Genomic DNA, 20,769 nt, shown 5'->3' with positions numbered 1-20,769 from the left:
GCTCTGTTTTGCTTTTTCTGTCAGCCAATAGGCACAGTGATTGCTTTTTTGCGAGGCAGTGAACAGATGTATCGGCTAGTTAGTTTGCGAGGCACTGAAGAGACGCAGTCGTTCGTTAGTTAGTGATGCGGCGAATAGACGCAGCGGTCCACGTGTTGGCCAGGCAGCGAAGAGACGCAGCGGTTTGCTTTTTGGAGAGGCAGCGAAGAGAGGCAGAGGTTAGTTAGCTTGCGAGGCAGCGAAGAGACGCAGCGGTTTGCTTTTTGGAGAGGCAGCGAAGAGAGGCAGAGGTTAGTTAGCTTGCGAGGCAGCGAAGAGGCACCGTGGTTTGCTTTTGTGCGAGGCAGCGAACAGATAGAGCGGTTTGATTGTTCGTGAGGCAGCGAAGAGATGCAGCGGTGTGCTTGTTTGCGAGGCAGCGAACAGATTCAGCAGTCTGCTTTTTTGTGAGACAGCGAACATCCACAGTGGTTTTTTAATCTGCGAGGCAGCGAAGAGACGCCCCGGTTAGATATTTCGCGAGGCAGCGAACACATGCAGCAGTTTGCTTCTTCGCAACGCAGCGAAGTGACGCAGCCATTTGCATCTTGGCGAGGCATGCAAGAGATGCAGCGGTGGGCTTGTTTAGGAGGCATCGAAGAAAAGCAGCAGCTAGTGAGTTGGCCATGTGGCGAAGAGACGCCACGGTTTGCTTGTTGGCGATGCAGTGAAGAGGTGCAGCAGTTTGCTTGCTCGTGAGGCAGCCAACAGATTCAGCAGTCTGCTTATTAGCGACACAGCGAACATGCACAGTGGTTCCTCATTCTGCGAGGCAGCGGACAGAGGCAGCACTTTGCTTGTCCAGCAGGTGGCGCAGTGGCATCACGGATTGCTTTTTCGCGGGGAAGCGAAGCGCGGCAGCACTTTGCTAGTTGGCGAGGCAGCGACCCGAGGCAGCGGTGTGCTTCTTCGCGAGGAGCGAAGAGACGCTCTGTTTTGCTTTTTGTGTCAGCCAATAGGCACACTGATTGCTTTTTTGCGAGGCAGTGAACAGATGTATCGGCTAGTTAGTTTGCGAGGCACTGAAGAGAGGCAGTCGTTCGTTAGTTAGTGATGCGGCGAATAGACGCAGCGGTCCACGTGAACGCCAGGCAGCGAAGAGACGCAGCGGTTTGATTTTGGAGAGGCAGCGAAGAGAGGCAGAGGTTAGTTAGCTTGCGAGGCAGCGAAGAGACGCAGCGGTTTGCTTGTTGGCAAAGGGCAGCAAAGAGGCAACGTGGTGTGCTTTTGTGCGAGGCAGCGAACAGATAGAGCGGTTTGATTGTTCGTGAGGCAGCGAAGAGATGCAGCGGTGTGCTTGTTTGCGAGGCAGCGAACAGATTCAGCAGTCTGCTTTTTTGTGAGACAGCGAACATCCACAGTGGTTTTTTAATCTGCGAGGCAGCGAAGAGACGCCCCGGTTAGATATTTCGCGAGGCAGCGAACACATGCAGCAGTTTGCTTCTTCGCAACGCAGCGAAGTGACGCAGCCGTTTGCATCTTGGCGAGGCATCCAAGAGATGCAGCGGTGGGCTTGTTTAGGAGGCATCGAAGAAAAGCAGCAGCTAGTGAGTTGGCCATGTGGCGAAGAGACGCCACGGTTTGCTTGTTGGCGATGCAGTGAAGAGGTGCAGCAGTTTGCTTGCTCGTGAGGCAGCCAACAGATTCAGCAGTCTGCTTATTAGTGACACAGCGAACATGCACAGTGGTTCCTCATTCTGCGAGGCAGCGAACAGAGGCAGCACTTTGCTTGTCCAGCAGGTGGCGCAGTGGCATCACGGATTGCTTTTTCGCGTGGAAGTGAAGCGCGGCAGCACTTTGCTAGTTGGCGAGGCAGCGAACCGAGGCAGCGGTGTGCTTCTTCGCGAGGAGCGAAGAGATGCTCTGTTTTGCTTTTTGTGTCAGCCAATAGACACAGTGATTGCTTTTTTGCGAGGCCGTGAAGAGATGTATCGGCTAGTTAGTTTGCGAGGCACTGAAGAGACGCAGTCGTTCGTTAGTTAGTGATGCGGCGAATAGACGCAGCAGTCCACGTGTTGGCCAGGCAGCGAAGAGACGCAGCGGTTTGCTTTTTGGAGAGGCAGCGAAGAGAGGCAGAGGTTAGTTAGCTTGCGAGGCAGCGAAGAGGCACCGTGGTTTGCTTTTGTGCGAGGCAGCGAACAGATAGAGCGGTTTGATTGTTCGTGAGGCAGCGAAGAGATGCAGCGGTGTGCTTGTTTGCGAGGCAGCGAACAGATTCAGCAGTCTGCTTTTTTGTGAGACAGCGAACATCCACAGTGGTTAGTTAATCTGCGAGGCAGCGAAGAGACGCCCCGGTTAGATATTTCGCGAGGCAGCGAACACATGCAGCAGTTTGCTTCTTCGCAACGCAGCGAAGTGACGCAGCCGTTTGCATCTTGGCGAGGGAGCGAAGAGATGCAGCGGTTAGTTAGTTGGCGAGGCATCCAAGAGGTGCAGCGGTGGGCTTGTTTAGGAGGCATCGAAGAAAAGCAGCAGCTAGTGAGTTGGCCATGTGGCGAAGAGACGCCACGGTTTGCTTGTTGGCGATGCAGTGAAGAGGTGCAGCAGTTTGCTTGCTCGTGAGGCAGCCAACAGATTCAGCAGTCTGCTTATTAGCGACACAGCGAACATGCACAGTGGTTCCTCATTCTGCGAGGCAGCGAAGAGATGCAGCACTTTGCTTGTCCAGCAGGTGGCGCAGTGGCATCACGGATTGCTTTTTCGCGGGGAAGCGAAGCGCGGCAGCACTTTGCTAGTTGGCGAGGCAGCGACCCGAGGCAGCGGTGTGCTTTTTCGCGAGGAGCGAAGAGACGCTCTGTTTTGCTTTTTGTGTCAGCCAATAGGCACAGTGATTGCTTTTTTGCGAGGCAGTGAACAGATGTATCGGCTAGTTAGTTTGCGAGGCACTGAAGAGACGCAGTCGTTCGTTAGTTAGTGATGCGGCGAATAGACGCAGCGGTCCACGTGTTCGCCAGGCAGCGAAGAGACGCAGCGGTTTGCTTTTTGGAGAGGCAGCGAAGAGAGGCAGAGGTTAGTTAGCTTGCGAGGCAGCGAAGAGACGCAGCGGTTTGCTTTTTGGAGAGGCAGCGAAGAGAGGCAGAGGTTAGTTAGCTTGCGAGGCAGCGAAGAGGCACCGTGGTTTGCTTTTGTGCGAGGCAGCGAACAGATAGAGCGGTTTGATTGTTCGTGAGGCAGCGAAGAGATGCAGCGGTGTGCTTGTTTGCGAGGCAGCGAACAGATTCAGCAGTCTGCTTTTTTGTGAGACAGCGAACATCCACAGTGGTTAGTTAATCTGCGAGGCAGCGAAGAGACGCCCCGGTTAGATATTTCGCGAGGCAGCGAACACATGCAGCAGTTTGCTTCTTCGCAACGCAGCGAAGTGACGCAGCCGTTTGCATCTTGGCGAGGGAGCGAAGAGATGCAGCGGTTAGTTAGTTGGCGAGGCATCCAAGAGGTGCAGCGGTGGGCTTGTTTAGGAGGCATCGAAGAAAAGCAGCAGCTAGTGAGTTGGCCATGTGGCGAAGAGACGCCACGGTTTGCTTGTTGGCGATGCAGTGAAGAGGTGCAGCAGTTTGCTTGCTCGTGAGGCAGCCAACAGATTCAGCAGTCTGCTTATTAGTGACACAGCGAACATGCACAGTGGTTCCTCATTCTGCGAGGCAGCGAACAGATGCAGCACTTTGCTTGTCCAGCAGGTGGCGCAGTGGCATCACGGATTGCTTTTTCGCGTGGAAGCGAAGCGCGGCAGCACTTTGCTAGTTGGCGAGGCAGCGACCCGAGGCAGCGGTGTGCTTTTTCGCGAGGAGCGAAGAGACGCTCTGTTTTGCTTTTTGTGTCAGCCAATAGGCACAGTGATTGCTTTTTTGCGAGGCCGTGAAGAGATGTATCGGCTAGTTAGTTTGCGAGGCACTGAAGAGACGCAGTCGTTCGTTAGTTAGTGATGCGGCAAATAGAGGCAGCGGTCCACGTGTTGGCCAGGCAGCGAAGAGACGCAGCGGTTTGCTTTTTGGAGAGGCAGCGAAGAGAGGCAGAGGTTAGTTAGCTTGCGAGGCAGCGAAGAGACGCAGCGGTCTGCTTGTTGGCAAAGGGCAGCAAAGAGGCACCGTGGTTTCCTTTTGTGCGAGGCAGCGAACAGATAGAGCGGTTTGATTGTGCGTGAGGCAGCGAAGAGATGCAGCGGTGTGCTTGTTTGCGAGGCAGCGAACAGATTCAGCAGTCTGCTTTTTTGTGAGACAGCGAACATCCACAGTGGTTAGTTATTCTGCGAGGCAGCGAAGAGACGCCCCGGTTAGTTATTTCGCGAGGCAGCGAACACGTGCAGCGGTTTGCTTCTTCGCAACGCAGCGAAGTGACGCAGCCGTTTGCATCTTGGCGAGGGAGCGAAGAGATGCAGCGGTTAGTTAGTTGGCGAGGCATCCAAGAGATGCAGCGGTGGGCTTGTTTAGGAGGCATCGAAGAAAAGCAGCAGCTAGTGAGTTGGCCATGTGGCGAAGAGACGCCACGGTTTGCTTGTTGGCGATGCAGTGAAGAGGTGCAGCAGTTTGCTTGCTCGTGAGGCAGCCAACAGATTCAGCAGTCTGCTTATTAGCGACACAGCGAACATGCACAGTGGTTCCTCATTCTGCGAGGCAGCGGACAGAGGCAGCACTTTGCTTGTCCAGCAGGTGGCGCAGTGGCATCACGGATTGCTTTTTCGCGGGGAAGCGAAGCGCGGCAGCACTTTGCTAGTTGGCGAGGCAGCGACCCGAGGCAGCGGTGTGCTTCTTCGCGAGGAGCGAAGAGACGCTCTGTTTTGCTTTTTGTGTCAGCCAATAGGCACACTGATTGCTTTTTTGCGAGGCAGTGAACAGATGTATCGGCTAGTTAGTTTGCGAGGCACTGAAGAGACGCAGTCGTTCGTTAGTTAGTGATGCGGCAAATAGAGGCAGCGGTCCACGTGTTCGCCAGGCAGCGAAGAGACGCAGCGGTTTGATTTTGGAGAGGCAGCGAAGAGAGGCAGAGGTTAGTTAGCTTGCGAGGCAGCGAAGAGACGCAGCGGTTTGCTTTTTGGAGAGGCAGCGAAGAGAGGCAGAGGTTAGTTAGCTTGCGAGGCAGCGAAGAGGCACCGTGGTTTGCTTTTGTGCGAGGCAGCGAACAGATAGAGCGGTTTGATTGTTCGTGAGGCAGCGAAGAGATGCAGCGGTGTGCTTGTTTGCGAGGCAGCGAACAGATTCAGCAGTCTGCTTTTTTGTGAGACAGCGAACATCCACAGTGGTTAGTTAATCTGCGAGGCAGCGAAGAGACGCCCCGGTTAGATATTTCGCGAGGCAGCGAACACATGCAGCAGTTTGCTTCTTCGCAACGCAGCGAAGTGACGCAGCCATTTGCATCTTGGCGAGGCATCCAAGAGATGCAGCGGTGGGCTTGTTTAGGAGGCATCGAAGAAAAGCAGCAGCTAGTGAGTTGGCCATGTGGCGAAGAGACGCCACGGTTTGCTTGTTGGCGATGCAGTGAAGAGGTGCAGCAGTTTGCTTGCTCGTGAGGCAGCCAACAGATTCAGCAGTCTGCTTATTAGTGACACAGCGAACATGCACAGTGGTTCCTCATTCTGCGAGGCAGCGAACAGATGCAGCACTTTGCTTGTCCAGCAGGTGGCGCAGTGGCATCACGGATTGCTTTTTCGCGTGGAAGCGAAGCGCGGCAGCACTTTGCTAGTTGGCGAGGCAGCGACCCGAGGCAGCGGTGTGCTTTTTCGCGAGGAGCGAAGAGACGCTCTGTTTTGCTTTTTGTGTCAGCCAATAGGCACAGTGATTGCTTTTTTGCGAGGCAGTGAACAGATGTATCGGCTAGTTAGTTTGCGAGGCACTGAAGAGACGCAGTCGTTCGTTAGTTAGTGATGCGGCAAATAGAGGCAGCGGTCCACGTGTTGGCCAGGCAGCGAAGAGACGCAGCGGTTTGCTTTTTGGAGAGGCAGCGAAGAGAGGCAGAGGTTAGTTAGCTTGCGAGGCAGCGAAGAGACGCAGCGGTCTGCTTGTTGGCAAAGGGCAGCAAAGAGGCACCGTGGTTTCCTTTTGTGCGAGGCAGCGAACAGATAGAGCGGTTTGATTGTGCGTGAGGCAGCGAAGAGATGCAGCGGTGTGCTTGTTTGCGAGGCAGCGAACAGATTCAGCAGTCTGCTTTTTTGTGAGACAGCGAACATCCACAGTGGTTAGTTATTCTGCGAGGCAGCGAAGAGACGCCCCGGTTAGTTATTTCGCGAGGCAGCGAACACGTGCAGCGGTTTGCTTCTTCGCAACGCAGCGAAGTGACGCAGCCGTTTGCATCTTGGCGAGGGAGCGAAGAGATGCAGCGGTTAGTTAGTTGGCGAGGCATCCAAGAGATGCAGCGGTGGGCTTGTTTAGGAGGCATCGAAGAAAAGCAGCAGCTAGTGAGTTGGCCATGTGGCGAAGAGACGCCACGGTTTGCTTGTTGGCGATGCAGTGAAGAGGTGCAGCAGTTTGCTTGCTCGTGAGGCAGCCAACAGATTCAGCAGTCTGCTTATTAGCGACACAGCGAACATGCACAGTGGTTCCTCATTCTGCGAGGCAGCGGACAGAGGCAGCACTTTGCTTGTCCAGCAGGTGGCGCAGTGGCATCACGGATTGCTTTTTCGCGGGGAAGCGAAGCGCGGCAGCACTTTGCTAGTTGGCGAGGCAGCGAACCGAGGCAGCGGTGTGCTTCTTCGCGAGGAGCGAAGAGACGCTCTGTTTTGCTTTTTGTGTCAGCCAATAGGCACACTGATTGCTTTTTTGCGAGGCAGTGAACAGATGTATCGGCTAGTTAGTTTGCGAGGCACTGAAGAGACGCAGTCGTTCGTTAGTTAGTGATGCGGCGAATAGACGCAGCGGTCCACGTGTTCGCCAGGCAGCGAAGAGACGCAGCGGTTTGATTTTGGAGAGGCAGCGAAGAGAGGCAGAGGTTAGTTAGCTTGCGAGGCAGCGAAGAGACGCAGCGGTTTGCTTGTTGGCAAAGGGCAGCAAAGAGGCAACGTGGTGTGCTTTTGTGCGAGGCAGCGAACAGATAGAGCGGTTTGATTGTTCGTGAGGCAGCGAAGAGATGCAGCGGTGTGCTTGTTTGCGAGGCAGCGAACAGATTCAGCAGTCTGCTTTTTTGTGAGACAGCGAACATCCACAGTGGTTTTTTAATCTGCGAGGCAGCGAAGAGACGCCCCGGTTAGATATTTCGCGAGGCAGCGAACACATGCAGCAGTTTGCTTCTTCGCAACGCAGCGAAGTGACGCAGCCGTTTGCATCTTGGCGAGGCATCCAAGAGATGCAGCGGTGGGCTTGTTTAGGAGGCATCGAAGAAAAGCAGCAGCTAGTGAGTTGGCCATGTGGCGAAGAGACGCCACGGTTTGCTTGTTGGCGATGCAGTGAAGAGGTGCAGCAGTTTGCTTGCTCGTGAGGCAGCCAACAGATTCAGCAGTCTGCTTATTAGTGACACAGCGAACATGCACAGTGGTTCCTCATTCTGCGAGGCAGCGAACAGAGGCAGCACTTTGCTTGTCCAGCAGGTGGCGCAGTGGCATCACGGATTGCTTTTTCGCGTGGAAGCGAAGCGCGGCAGCACTTTGCTAGTTGGCGAGGCAGCGAACCGAGGCAGCGGTGTGCTTCTTCGCGAGGAGCGAAGAGATGCTCTGTTTTGCTTTTTGTGTCAGCCAATAGACACAGTGATTGCTTTTTTGCGAGGCCGTGAAGAGATGTATCGGCTAGTTAGTTTGCGAGGCACTGAAGAGACGCAGTCGTTCGTTAGTTAGTGATGCGGCGAATAGACGCAGCAGTCCACGTGTTGGCCAGGCAGCGAAGAGACGCAGCGGTTTGCTTTTTGGAGAGGCAGCGAAGAGAGGCAGAGGTTAGTTAGCTTGCGAGGCAGCGAAGAGGCACCGTGGTTTGCTTTTGTGCGAGGCAGCGAACAGATAGAGCGGTTTGATTGTTCGTGAGGCAGCGAAGAGATGCAGCGGTGTGCTTGTTTGCGAGGCAGCGAACAGATTCAGCAGTCTGCTTTTTTGTGAGACAGCGAACATCCACAGTGGTTAGTTAATCTGCGAGGCAGCGAAGAGACGCCCCGGTTAGATATTTCGCGAGGCAGCGAACACATGCAGCAGTTTGCTTCTTCGCAACGCAGCGAAGTGACGCAGCCGTTTGCATCTTGGCGAGGGAGCGAAGAGATGCAGCGGTTAGTTAGTTGGCGAGGCATCCAAGAGGTGCAGCGGTGGGCTTGTTTAGGAGGCATCGAAGAAAAGCAGCAGCTAGTGAGTTGGCCATGTGGCGAAGAGACGCCACGGTTTGCTTGTTGGCGATGCAGTGAAGAGGTGCAGCAGTTTGCTTGCTCGTGAGGCAGCCAACAGATTCAGCAGTCTGCTTATTAGCGACACAGCGAACATGCACAGTGGTTCCTCATTCTGCGAGGCAGCGAAGAGATGCAGCACTTTGCTTGTCCAGCAGGTGGCGCAGTGGCATCACGGATTGCTTTTTCGCGGGGAAGCGAAGCGCGGCAGCACTTTGCTAGTTGGCGAGGCAGCGACCCGAGGCAGCGGTGTGCTTTTTCGCGAGGAGCGAAGAGACGCTCTGTTTTGCTTTTTGTGTCAGCCAATAGGCACAGTGATTGCTTTTTTGCGAGGCAGTGAACAGATGTATCGGCTAGTTAGTTTGCGAGGCACTGAAGAGACGCAGTCGTTCGTTAGTTAGTGATGCGGCGAATAGACGCAGCGGTCCACGTGTTGGCCAGGCAGCGAAGAGACGCAGCGGTTTGCTTTTTGGAGAGGCAGCGAAGAGAGGCAGAGGTTAGTTAGCTTGCGAGGCAGCGAAGAGACGCAGCGGTTTGCTTTTTGGAGAGGCAGCGAAGAGAGGCAGAGGTTAGTTAGCTTGCGAGGCAGCGAAGAGGCACCGTGGTTTGCTTTTGTGCGAGGCAGCGAACAGATAGAGCGGTTTGATTGTTCGTGAGGCAGCGAAGAGATGCAGCGGTGTGCTTGTTTGCGAGGCAGCGAACAGATTCAGCAGTCTGCTTTTTTGTGAGACAGCGAACATCCACAGTGGTTAGTTAATCTGCGAGGCAGCGAAGAGACGCCCCGGTTAGATATTTCGCGAGGCAGCGAACACATGCAGCAGTTTGCTTCTTCGCAACGCAGCGAAGTGACGCAGCCATTTGCATCTTGGCGAGGCATCCAAGAGATGCAGCGGTGGGCTTGTTTAGGAGGCATCGAAGAAAAGCAGCAGCTAGTGAGTTGGCCATGTGGCGAAGAGACGCCACGGTTTGCTTGTTGGCGATGCAGTGAAGAGGTGCAGCAGTTTGCTTGCTCGTGAGGCAGCCAACAGATTCAGCAGTCTGCTTATTAGTGACACAGCGAACATGCACAGTGGTTCCTCATTCTGCGAGGCAGCGAACAGATGCAGCACTTTGCTTGTCCAGCAGGTGGCGCAGTGGCATCACGGATTGCTTTTTCGCGTGGAAGCGAAGCGCGGCAGCACTTTGCTAGTTGGCGAGGCAGCGACCCGAGGCAGCGGTGTGCTTTTTCGCGAGGAGCGAAGAGACGCTCTGTTTTGCTTTTTGTGTCAGCCAATAGGCACAGTGATTGCTTTTTTGCGAGGCAGTGAACAGATGTATCGGCTAGTTAGTTTGCGAGGCACTGAAGAGACGCAGTCGTTCGTTAGTTAGTGATGCGGCAAATAGAGGCAGCGGTCCACGTGTTGGCCAGGCAGCGAAGAGACGCAGCGGTTTGCTTTTTGGAGAGGCAGCGAAGAGAGGCAGAGGTTAGTTAGCTTGCGAGGCAGCGAAGAGACGCAGCGGTCTGCTTGTTGGCAAAGGGCAGCAAAGAGGCACCGTGGTTTCCTTTTGTGCGAGGCAGCGAACAGATAGAGCGGTTTGATTGTGCGTGAGGCAGCGAAGAGATGCAGCGGTGTGCTTGTTTGCGAGGCAGCGAACAGATTCAGCAGTCTGCTTTTTTGTGAGACAGCGAACATCCACAGTGGTTAGTTAATCTGCGAGGCAGCGAAGAGACGCCCCTTTAGATATTTCGCGAGGCAGCGAACACGTGCATCGGTTTGCTTCTTCGCAACGCAGCGAAGTGACGCAGCCGTTTGCATCTTGGCGAGGGAGCGAAGAGATGCAGCGGTTAGTTAGTTGGCGAGGCATCCAAGAGGTGCAGCGGTGGGCTTGTTTGCGAGGCAGCGAACAGATTCAGCAGTCTGCTTTTTTGTGAGACAGCGAACATCCACAGTGGTTAGTTAATCTGCGAGGCAGCGAAGAGACGCCCCGGTTAGATATTTCGCGAGGCAGCGAACACATGCATCGGTTTGCTTCTTCGCAACGCAGCGAAGTGACGCAGCCGTTTGCATCTTGGCGAGGGAGCGAAGAGATGCAGCGGTTAGTTAGTTGGCGAGGCATCCAAGAGGTGCAGCGGTGGGCTTGTTTAGGAGGCATCGAAGAAAAGCAGCAGCTAGTGAGTTGGCCATGTGGCGAAGAGACGCCACGGTTTGCTTGTTGGCGATGCAGTGAAGAGGTGCAGCAGTTTGCTTGCTCGTGAGGCAGCCAACAGATTCAGCAGTCTGCTTATTAGCGACACAGCGAACATGCACAGTGGTTCCTCATTCTGCGAGGCAGCGAACAGAGGCAGCACTTTGCTTGTCCAGCAGGTGGCGCAGTGGCATCACGGATTGCTTTTTCGCGTGGAAGCGAAGCGCGGCAGCACTTTGCTAGTTGGCGAGGCAGCGAACCGAGGCAGCGGTGTGCTTTTTTGCGAGGAGCGAAGAGTCGCTCTGTTTTGCTTTTTGTGTCAGCCAATAGACACAGTGATTGCTTTTTTGCGAGGCCGTGAAGAGATGTATCGGCTAGTTAGTTTGCGAGGCACTGAAGAGACGCAGTCGTTCGTTAGTTAGTGATGCGGCGAATAGAGGCAGCGGTCCACGTGTTGGCCAGGCAGCGAAGAGATGCAGCGGTTTGCTTTTTGGAGAGGCAGCGAAGAGAGGCAGAGGTTAGTTAGCTTGCGAGGCAGCGAAGAGACGCAGCGGTTTGCTTTTTGGAGAGGCAGCGAAGAGAGGCAGAGGTTAGTTAGCTTGCGAGGCAGCGAAGAGGCACCGTGGTTTGCTTTTGTGCGAGGCAGCGAACAGATAGAGCGGTTTGATTGTTCGTGAGGCAGCGAAGAGATGCAGCGGTGTGCTTGTTTGCGAGGCAGCGAACAGATTCAGCAGTCTGCTTTTTTGTGAGACAGCGAACATCCACAGTGGTTAGTTAATCTGCGAGGCAGCGAAGAGACGCCCCGGTTAGTTATTTCGCGAGGCAGCGAACACGTGCAGCAGTTTGCTTCTTCGCAACGCAGCGAAGTGACGCAGCCGTTTGCATCTTGGCGAGGCATCCAAGAGATGCAGCGGTGGGCTTGTTTAGGAGGCGTCGAAGAAAAGCAGCAGCTAGTGAGTTGGCCATGTGGCGAAGAGACGCCACGGTTTGCTTGTTGGCGATGCAGTGAAGAGGTGCAGCAGTTTGCTTGCTCGTGAGGCAGCCAACAGATTCAGCAGTCTGCTTATTAGCGACACAGCGAACATGCACAGTGGTTCCTCATTCTGCGAGGCAGTGAACAGAGGCAGCACTTTGCTTGTCCAGCAGGTGGCGCAGTGGCATCACGGATTGCTTTTTCGCGTGGAAGCGAAGCGCGGCAGCACTTTGCTAGTTGGCGAGGCAGCGAACCGAGGCAGCGGTGTGCTTTTTTGCGAGGAGCGAAGAGACGCTCTGCTTTGCTTTTTGTGTCAGCCAATAGACACAGTGATTGCTTTTTTGCGAGGCCGTGAAGAGATGTATCGGCTAGTTAGTTTGCGAGGCACTGAAGAGACGCAGTCGTTCGTTAGTTAGTGATGCGGCGAATAGACGCAGCGGTCCACGTGTTGGCCAGGCAGCGAAGAGACGCAGCGGTTTGCTTTTTGGAGAGGCAGCGAAGAGAGGCAGAGGTTAGTTAGCTTGCGAGGCAGCGAAGAGACGCAGCGGTCTGCTTGTTGGCAAAGGGCAGCAAAGAGGCACCGTGGTTTCCTTTTGTGCGAGGCAGCGAACAGATAGAGCGGTTTGATTGTTCGTGAGGCAGCGAAGAGATGCAGCGGTGTGCTTGTTTGCGAGGCAGCGAACAGATTCAGCAGTCTGCTTTTTTGTGAGACAGCGAACATCCACAGTGGTTAGTTAATCTGCGAGGCAGCGAAGAGACGCCCCGGTTAGATATTTCGCGAGGCAGCGAACACGTGCAGCAGTTTGCTTCTTCGCAACGCAGCGAAGTGACGCAGCCATTTGCATCTTGGCGAGGCATCCAAGAGATGCAGCGGTGGGCTTGTTTAGGAGGCATCGAAGAAAAGCAGCAGCTAGTGAGTTGGCCATGTGGCGAAGAGACGCCACGGTTTGCTTGTTGGCGATGCAGTGAAGAGGTGCAGCAGTTTGCTTGCTCGTGAGGCAGCCAACAGATTCAGCAGTCTGCTTATTAGTGACACAGCGAACATGCACAGTGGTTCCTCATTCTGCGAGGCAGCGAACAGATGCAGCACTTTGCTTGTCCAGCAGGTGGCGCAGTGGCATCACGGATTGCTTTTTCGCGTGGAAGCGAAGCGCGGCAGCACTTTGCTAGTTGGCGAGGCAGCGACCCGAGGCAGCGGTGTGCTTTTTCGCGAGGAGCGAAGAGACGCTCTGTTTTGCTTTTTGTGTCAGCCAATAGGCACAGTGATTGCTTTTTTGCGAGGCAGTGAACAGATGTATCGGCTAGTTATTTTGCGAGGCACTGAAGAGACGCAGTCGTTCGTTAGTTAGTGATGCGGCAAATAGAGGCAGCGGTCCACGTGTTGGCCAGGCAGCGAAGAGACGCAGCGGTTTGCTTTTTGGAGAGGCAGCGAAGAGAGGCAGAGGTTAGTTAGCTTGCGAGGCAGCGAAGAGACGCAGCGGTCTGCTTGTTGGCAAAGGGCAGCAAAGAGGCACCGTGGTTTCCTTTTGTGCGAGGCAGCGAACAGATAGAGCGGTTTGATTGTGCGTGAGGCAGCGAAGAGATGCAGCGGTGTGCTTGTTTGCGAGGCAGCGAACAGATTCAGCAGTCTGCTTTTTTGTGAGACAGCGAACATCCACAGTGGTTAGTTAATCTGCGAGGCAGCGAAGAGACGCCCCTTTAGATATTTCGCGAGGCAGCGAACACGTGCATCGGTTTGCTTCTTCGCAACGCAGCGAAGTGACGCAGCCGTTTGCATCTTGGCGAGGGAGCGAAGAGATGCAGCGGTTAGTTAGTTGGCGAGGCATCCAAGAGGTGCAGCGGTGGGCTTGTTTGCGAGGCAGCGAACAGATTCAGCAGTCTGCTTTTTTGTGAGACAGCGAACATCCACAGTGGTTAGTTAATCTGCGAGGCAGCGAAGAGACGCCCCGGTTAGATATTTCGCGAGGCAGCGAACACATGCATCGGTTTGCTTCTTCGCAACGCAGCGAAGTGACGCAGCCGTTTGCATCTTGGCGAGGGAGCGAAGAGATGCAGCGGTTAGTTAGTTGGCGAGGCATCCAAGAGGTGCAGCGGTGGGCTTGTTTAGGAGGCATCGAAGAAAAGCAGCAGCTAGTGAGTTGGCCATGTGGCGAAGAGACGCCACGGTTTGCTTGTTGGCGATGCAGTGAAGAGGTGCAGCAGTTTGCTTGCTCGTGAGGCAGCCAACAGATTCAGCAGTCTGCTTATTAGCGACACAGCGAACATGCACAGTGGTTCCTCATTCTGCGAGGCAGCGAACAGAGGCAGCACTTTGCTTGTCCAGCAGGTGGCGCAGTGGCATCACGGATTGCTTTTTCGCGTGGAAGCGAAGCGCGGCAGCACTTTGCTAGTTGGCGAGGCAGCGAACCGAGGCAGCGGTGTGCTTTTTTGCGAGGAGCGAAGAGTCGCTCTGTTTTGCTTTTTGTGTCAGCCAATAGACACAGTGATTGCTTTTTTGCGAGGCCGTGAACAGATGTATCGGCTAGTTAGTTTGCGAGGCACTGAAGAGACGCAGTCGTTCGTTAGTTAGTGATGCGGCGAATAGAGGCAGCGGTCCACGTGTTGGCCAGGCAGCGAAGAGACGCAGCGGTTTGCTTTTTGGAGAGGCAGCGAAGAGAGGCAGAGGTTAGTTAGCTTGCGAGGCAGCGAAGAGACGCAGCGGTTTGCTTTTTGGAGAGGCAGCGAAGAGAGGCAGAGGTTAGTTAGCTTGCGAGGCAGCGAAGAGGCACCGTGGTTTGCTTTTGTGCGAGGCAGCGAACAGATAGAGCGGTTTGATTGTTCGTGAGGCAGCGAAGAGATGCAGCGGTGTGCTTGTTTGCGAGGCAGCGAACAGATTCAGCAGTCTGCTTTTTTGTGAGACAGCGAACATCCACAGTGGTTAGTTATTCTGCGAGGCAGCGAAGAGACGCCCCGGTTAGTTATTTCGCGAGGCAGCGAACACGTGCAGCGGTTTGCTTCTTCGCAACGCAGCGAAGTGACGCAGCCGTTTGCATCTTGGCGAGGGAGCGAAGAGATGCAGCGGTTAGTTAGTTGGCGAGGCATGCAAGAGATGCAGCGGTGGGCTTGTTTAGGAGGCATCGAAGAAAAGCAGCAGCTAGTGAGTTGGCCATGTGGCGAAGAGACGCCACGGTTTGCTTGTTGGCGATGCAGTGAAGAGGTGCAGCAGTTTGCTTGCTCGTGAGGCAGCCAACAGATTCAGCAGTCTGCTTATTAGCGACACAGCGAACATGCACAGTGGTTCCTCATTCTGCGAGGCAGCGAAGAGATGCAGCACTTTGCTTGTCCAGCAGGTGGCGCAGTGGCATCACGGATTGCTTTTTCGCGTGGAAGCGAAGCGCGGCAGCACTTTGCTAGTTGGCGAGGCAGCGAACCGAGGCAGCGGTGTGCTTTTTTGCGAGGAGCGAAGAGACGCTCTGTTTTGCTTTTTGTGTCAGCCAATAGACACAGTGATTGCTTTTTTGCGAGGCCGTGAAGAGATGTATCGGCTAGTTAGTTTGCGAGGCACTGAAGAGACGCAGTCGTTCGTTAGTTAGTGATGCGGCGAATAGACGCAGCGGTCCACGTGTTCGCCAGGCAGCGAAGAGACGCAGCGGTTTGCTTTTTGGAGAGGCAGCGAAGAGAGGCAGAGGTTAGTTAGCTTGCGAGGCAGCGAAGAGACGCAGCGGTCTGCTTGTTGGCAAAGGGCAGCAAAGAGGCACCGTGGTTTCCTTTTGTGCGAGGCAGCGAACAGATAGAGCGGTTTGATTGTTCGTGAGGCAGCGAAGAGATGCAGCGGTGTGCTTGTTTGCGAGGCAGCGAACAGATTCAGCAGTCTGCTTTTTTGTGAGACAGCGAACATCCACAGTGGTTAGTTAATCTGCGAGGCAGCGAAGAGACGCCCCGGTTAGATATTTCGCGAGGCAGCGAACACGTGCAGCAGTTTGCTTCTTCGCAACGCAGCGAAGTGACGCAGCCGTTTGCATCTTGGCGAGGCATCCAAGAGATGCAGCGGTGGGCTTGTTTAGGAGGCGTCGAAGAAAAGCAGCAGCTAGTGAGTTGGCCATGTGGCGAAGAGACGCCACGGTTTGCTTGTTGGCGATGCAGTGAAGAGGTGCAGCAGTTTGCTTGCTCGTGAGGCAGCCAACAGATTCAGCAGTCTGCTTATTAGCGACACAGCGAACATGCACAGTGGTTCCTCATTCTGCGAGGCAGTGAACAGAGGCAGCACTTTGCTTGTCCAGCAGGTGGCGCAGTGGCATCACGGATTGCTTTTTCGCGTGGAAGCGAAGCGCGGCAGCACTTTGCTAGTTGGCGAGGCAGCGAACCGAGGCAGCGGTGTGCTTTTTTGCGAGGAGCGAAGAGACGCTCTGCTTTGCTTTTTGTGTCAGCCAATAGACACAGTGATTGCTTTTTTGCGAGGCCGTGAAGAGATGTATCGGCTAGTTAGTTTGCGAGGCACTGAAGAGACGCAGTCGTTCGTTAGTTAGTGATGCGGCGAATAGAGGCAGCGGTCCACGTGTTGGCCAGGCAGCGAAGAGACGCAGCGGTTTGCTTTTTGGAGAGGCAGCGAAGAGAGGCAGAGGTTAGTTAGCTTGCGAGGCAGCGAAGAGACGCAGCGGTCTGCTTGTTGGCAAAGGGCAGCAAAGAGGCACCGTGGTTTCCTTTTGTGCGAGGCAGCGAACAGATAGAGCGGTTTGATTGTTCGTGAGGCAGCGAAGAGATGCAGCGGTGTGCTTGTTTGCGAGGCAGCGAACAGATTCAGCAGTCTGCTTTTTTGTGAGACAGCGAACATCCACAGTGGTTAGTTAATCTGCGAGGCAGCGAAGAGACGCCCCGGTTAGATATTTCGCGAGGCAGCGAACACGTGCAGCAGTTTGCTTCTTCGCAACGCAGCGAAGTGACGCAGCCGTTTGCATCTTGGCGAGGCATCCAAGAGATGCAGCGGTGGGCTTGTTTAGGAGGCGTCGAAGAAAAGCAGCAGCTAGTGAGTTGGCCATGTGGCGAAGAGACGCCACGGTTTGCTTGTTGGCGATGCAGTGAAGAGGTGCAGCAGTTTGCTTGCTCGTGAGGCAGCCAACAGATTCAGCAGTCTGCTTATTAGCGACACAGCGAACATGCACAGTGGTTCCTCATTCTGCGAGGCAGTGAACAGAGGCAGCACTTTGCTTGTCCAGCAGGTGGCGCAGTGGCATCACGGATTGCTTTTTTGCGTGGAAGCGAAGCGCGGCAGCACTTTGCTAGTTGGCGAGGCAGCGAACCGAGGCAGCGGTGTGCTTTTTTGCGAGGAGCGAAGAGACGCTCTGTTTTGCTTTTTGTGTCAGCCAATAGACACAGTGATTGCTTTTTTGCGAGGCCGTGAAGAGATGTATCGGCTAGTTATTTTGCGAGGCACTGAAGAGACGCAGTCGTTCGTTAGTTAGTGATGCGGCGAATAGACGCAGCGGTCCACGTGTTCGCCAGGCAGCGAAGAGACGCAGCGGTTTGCTTTTTGGAGAGGCAGCGAAGAGAGGCAGAGGTTAGTTAGCTTGCGAGGCAGCGAAGAGACGCAGCGGTCTGCTTGTTGGCAAAGGGCAGCAAAGAGAGGCAGAGGTTAGTTAGCTTGCGAGGCAGCGAAGAGGCACCGTGGTTTGCTTTTGTGCGAGGCAGCGAACAGATAGAGCGGTTTGATTGTTCGTGAGGCAGCGAAGAGATGCAGCGGTGTGCTTGTTTGCGAGGCAGCGAACAGATTCAGCAGTCTGCTTTTTTGTGAGACAGCGAACATCCACAGTGGTTAGTTAATCTGCGAGGCAGCGAAGAGACGCCCCGGTTAGATATTTCGCGAGGCAGCGAACACATGCAGCAGTTTGCTTCTTCGCAACGCAGCGAAGTGACGCAGCCGTTTGCATCTTGGCGAGGGAGCGAAGAGATGCAGCGGTTAGTTAGTTGGCGAGGCATCCAAGAGGTGCAGCGGTGGGCTTGTTTAGGAGGCATCGAAGAAAAGCAGCAGCTAGTGAGTTGGCCATGTGGCGAAGAGACGCCACGGTTTGCTTGTTGGCGATGCAGTGAAGAGGTGCAGCAGTTTGCTTGCTCGTGAGGCAGCCAACAGATTCAGCAGTCTGCTTATTAGTGACACAGCGAACATGCACAGTGGTTCCTCATTCTGCGAGGCAGCGAACAGAGGCAGCACTTTGCTTGTCCAGCAGGTGGCGCAGTGGCATCACGGATTGCTTTTTCGCGTGGAAGCGAAGCGCGGCAGCACTTTGCTAGTTGGCGAGGCAGCGAACCGAGGCAGCGGTGTGCTTTTTCGCGAGGAGCGAAGAGACGCTCTGTTTTGCTTTTTGTGTCAGCCAATAGGCACAGTGATTGCTTTTTTGCGAGGCAGTGAAGAGATGTATCGGCTAGTTAGTTGGCGAGGCACTGAAGAGACGCAGTCGTTCGTTAGCTAGTGATGCGGCGAATAGAGGCAGCGGTCCACGTGTTGGCCAGGCAGCGAAGAGACGCAGCGGTTTGCTTTTTGGAGAGGCAGCGAAGAGAGGCAGAGGTTAGTTAGCTTGCGAGGCAGCGAAGAGACGCAGCGGTTTGCTTTTTGGAGAGGCAGCGAAGAGAGGCAGAGGTTAGTTAGCTTGCGAGGCAGCGAAGAGACGCAGCGGTCTGCTTGTTGGCAAAGGGCAGCAAAGAGGCACCGTGGTTTGCTTTTGTGCGAGGCAGCGAACAGATAGAGCGGTTTGATTGTTCGTGAGGCAGCGAAGAGATGCAGCGGTGTGCTTGTTTGCGAGGCAGCGAACAGATTCAGCAGTCTGCTTTTTTGTGAGACAGCGAACATCCACAGTGGTTAGTTATTCTGCGAGGCAGCGAAGAGACGCCCCGGTTAGTTATTTCGCGAGGCAGCGAACACGTGCAGCGGTTTGCTTCTTCGCAACGCAGCGAAGTGACGCAGCCGTTTGCATCTTGGCGAGGGAGCGAAGAGATGCAGCGGTTAGTTAGTTGGCGAGGCATCCAAGAGGTGCAGCGGTGGGCTTGTTTAGGAGGCATCGAAGAAAAGCAGCAGCTAGTGAGTTGGCCATGTGGCGAAGAGACGCCACGGTTTGCTTGTTGGCGATGCAGTGAAGAGGTGCAGCAGTTTGCTTGCTCGTGAGGCAGCCAACAGATTCAGCAGTCTGCTTATTAGTGACACAGCGAACATGCACAGTGGTTCCTCATTCTGCGAGGCAGCGAACAGAGGCAGCACTTTGCTTGTCCAGCAGGTGGCGCAGTGGCATCACGGATTGCTTTTTCGCGGGGAAGCGAAGCGCGGCAGCACTTTGCTAGTTGGCGAGGCAGCGAACCGAGGCAGCTGTGTGCTTTTTTGCGAGGAGCGAAGAGACGCTCTGTTTTGCTTTTTGTGTCAGCCAATAGGCACAGTGATTGCTTTTTTGCGAGGCAGTGAACAGATGTATCGGCTAGTTAGTTTGCGAGGCACTGAAGAGACGCAGTCGTTCGTTAGTTAGTGATGCGGCGAATAGACGCAGCGGTCCACGTGTTCGCCAGGCAGCGAAGAGACGCAGCGGTTTGCTTTTTGGAGAGGCAGCGAAGAGAGGCAGAGGTTAGTTAGCTTGCGAGGCAGCGAAGAGACGCAGCGGTCTGCTTGTTGGCAAAGGGCAGCAAAGAGGCACCGTGGTTTCCTTTTGTGCGAGGCAGCGAACAGATAGAGCTGTTTGATTGTTCGTGAGGCAGCGAAGAGATGCAGCGGTGTGCTTGTTTGCGAGGCAGCGAACAGATTCAGCAGTCTGCTTTTTTGTGAGACAGCGAACATCCACAGTGGTTAGTTAATCTGCGAGGCAGCGAAGAGACGCCCCGGTTAGATATTTCGCGAGGCAGCGAACACGTGCAGCAGTTTGCTTCTTCGCAACGCAGCGAAGTGACGCAGCCGTTTGCATCTTGGCGAGGCATCCAAGAGATGCAGCGGTGGGCTTGTTTAGGAGGCGTCGAAGAAAAGCAGCAGCTAGTGAGTTGGCCATGTGGCGAAGAGACGCCACGGTTTGCTTGTTGGCGATGCAGTGAAGAGGTGCAGCAGTTTGCTTGCTCGTGAGGCAGCCAACAGATTCAGCAGTCTGCTTATTAGCGACACAGCGAACATGCACAGTGGTTCCTCATTCTGCGAGGCAGTGAACAGAGGCAGCACTTTGCTTGTCCAGCAGGTGGCGCAGTGGCATCACGGATTGCTTTTTTGCGTGGAAGCGAAGCGCGGCAGCACTTTGCTAGTTGGCGAGGCAGCGAACCGAGGCAGCGGTGTGCTTTTTTGCGAGGAGCGAAGAGACGCTCTGTTTTGCTTTTTGTGTCAGCCAATAGGCACAGTGATTGCTTTTTTGCGAGGCCGTGAAGAGATGTATCGGCTAGTTAGTTTGCGAGGCACTGAAGAGACGCAGTCGTTCGTTAGTTAGTGATGCGGCGAATAGACGCAGCGGTCCACGTGTTCGCCAGGCAGCGAAGAGACGCAGCGGTTTGCTTTTTGGAGAGGCAGCGAAGAGAGGCAGAGGTTAGTTAGCTTGCGAGGCAGCGAAGAGACGCAGCGGTTTGCTTTTTGGAGAGGCAGCGAAGAGAGGCAGAGGTTAGTTAGCTTGCGAGGCAGCGAAGAGGCACCGTGGTTTGCTTTTGTGCGAGGCAGCGAACAGATAGAGCGGTTTGATTGTTCGTGAGGCAGCGAAGAGATGCAGCGTTGTGATTGTTTGCGAGGCAGCGAACAGATTCAGCAGTCTGCTTTTTTGTGAGACAGCGAACATCCACAGTGGTTACTTATTCTGCGAGGCAGCGAAGAGACGCCCCGGTTAGTTATTTCGCGAGGCAGCGAACACGTGCAGCGGTTTGCTTCTTCGCAACGCAGCGAAGTGATGCAGCCGTTTGCATCTTGGCGAGGGAGCGAAGAGATGCAGCGGTTAGTTAGTTGGCGAGGCATCCAAGAGGTGCAGCGGTGGGCTTGTTTAGGAGGCATCGAAGAAAAGCAGCAGCTAGTGAGTTGGCCATGTGGCGAAGAGACGCCACGGTTTGCTTGTTGGCGATGCAGTGAAGAGGTGCAGCAGTTTGCTTGCTCGTGAGGCAGCCAACAGATTCAGCAGTCTGCTTATTAGTGACACAGCGAACATGCACAGTGGTTCCTCATTCTGCGAGGCAGCGAACAGAGGCAGCACTTTGCTTGTCCAGCAGGTGGCGCAGTGGCATCACGGATTGCTTTTTCGCGTGGAAGCGAAGCGCGGCAGCACTTTGCTAGTTGGCGAGGCAGCGAACCGAGGCAGCGGTGTGCTTTTTTGCGAGGAGCGAAGAGACGCTCTGTTTTG

The sequence above is a fragment of the Apteryx mantelli genome, unplaced genomic scaffold, assembly GCF_036417845.1.
Source record: "Apteryx mantelli isolate bAptMan1 unplaced genomic scaffold, bAptMan1.hap1 HAP1_SCAFFOLD_39, whole genome shotgun sequence".
NCBI classification, from domain to species: domain Eukaryota; kingdom Metazoa; phylum Chordata; class Aves; order Apterygiformes; family Apterygidae; genus Apteryx; species Apteryx mantelli.
Note: the sequence above shows the minus strand (reverse complement) of the source record.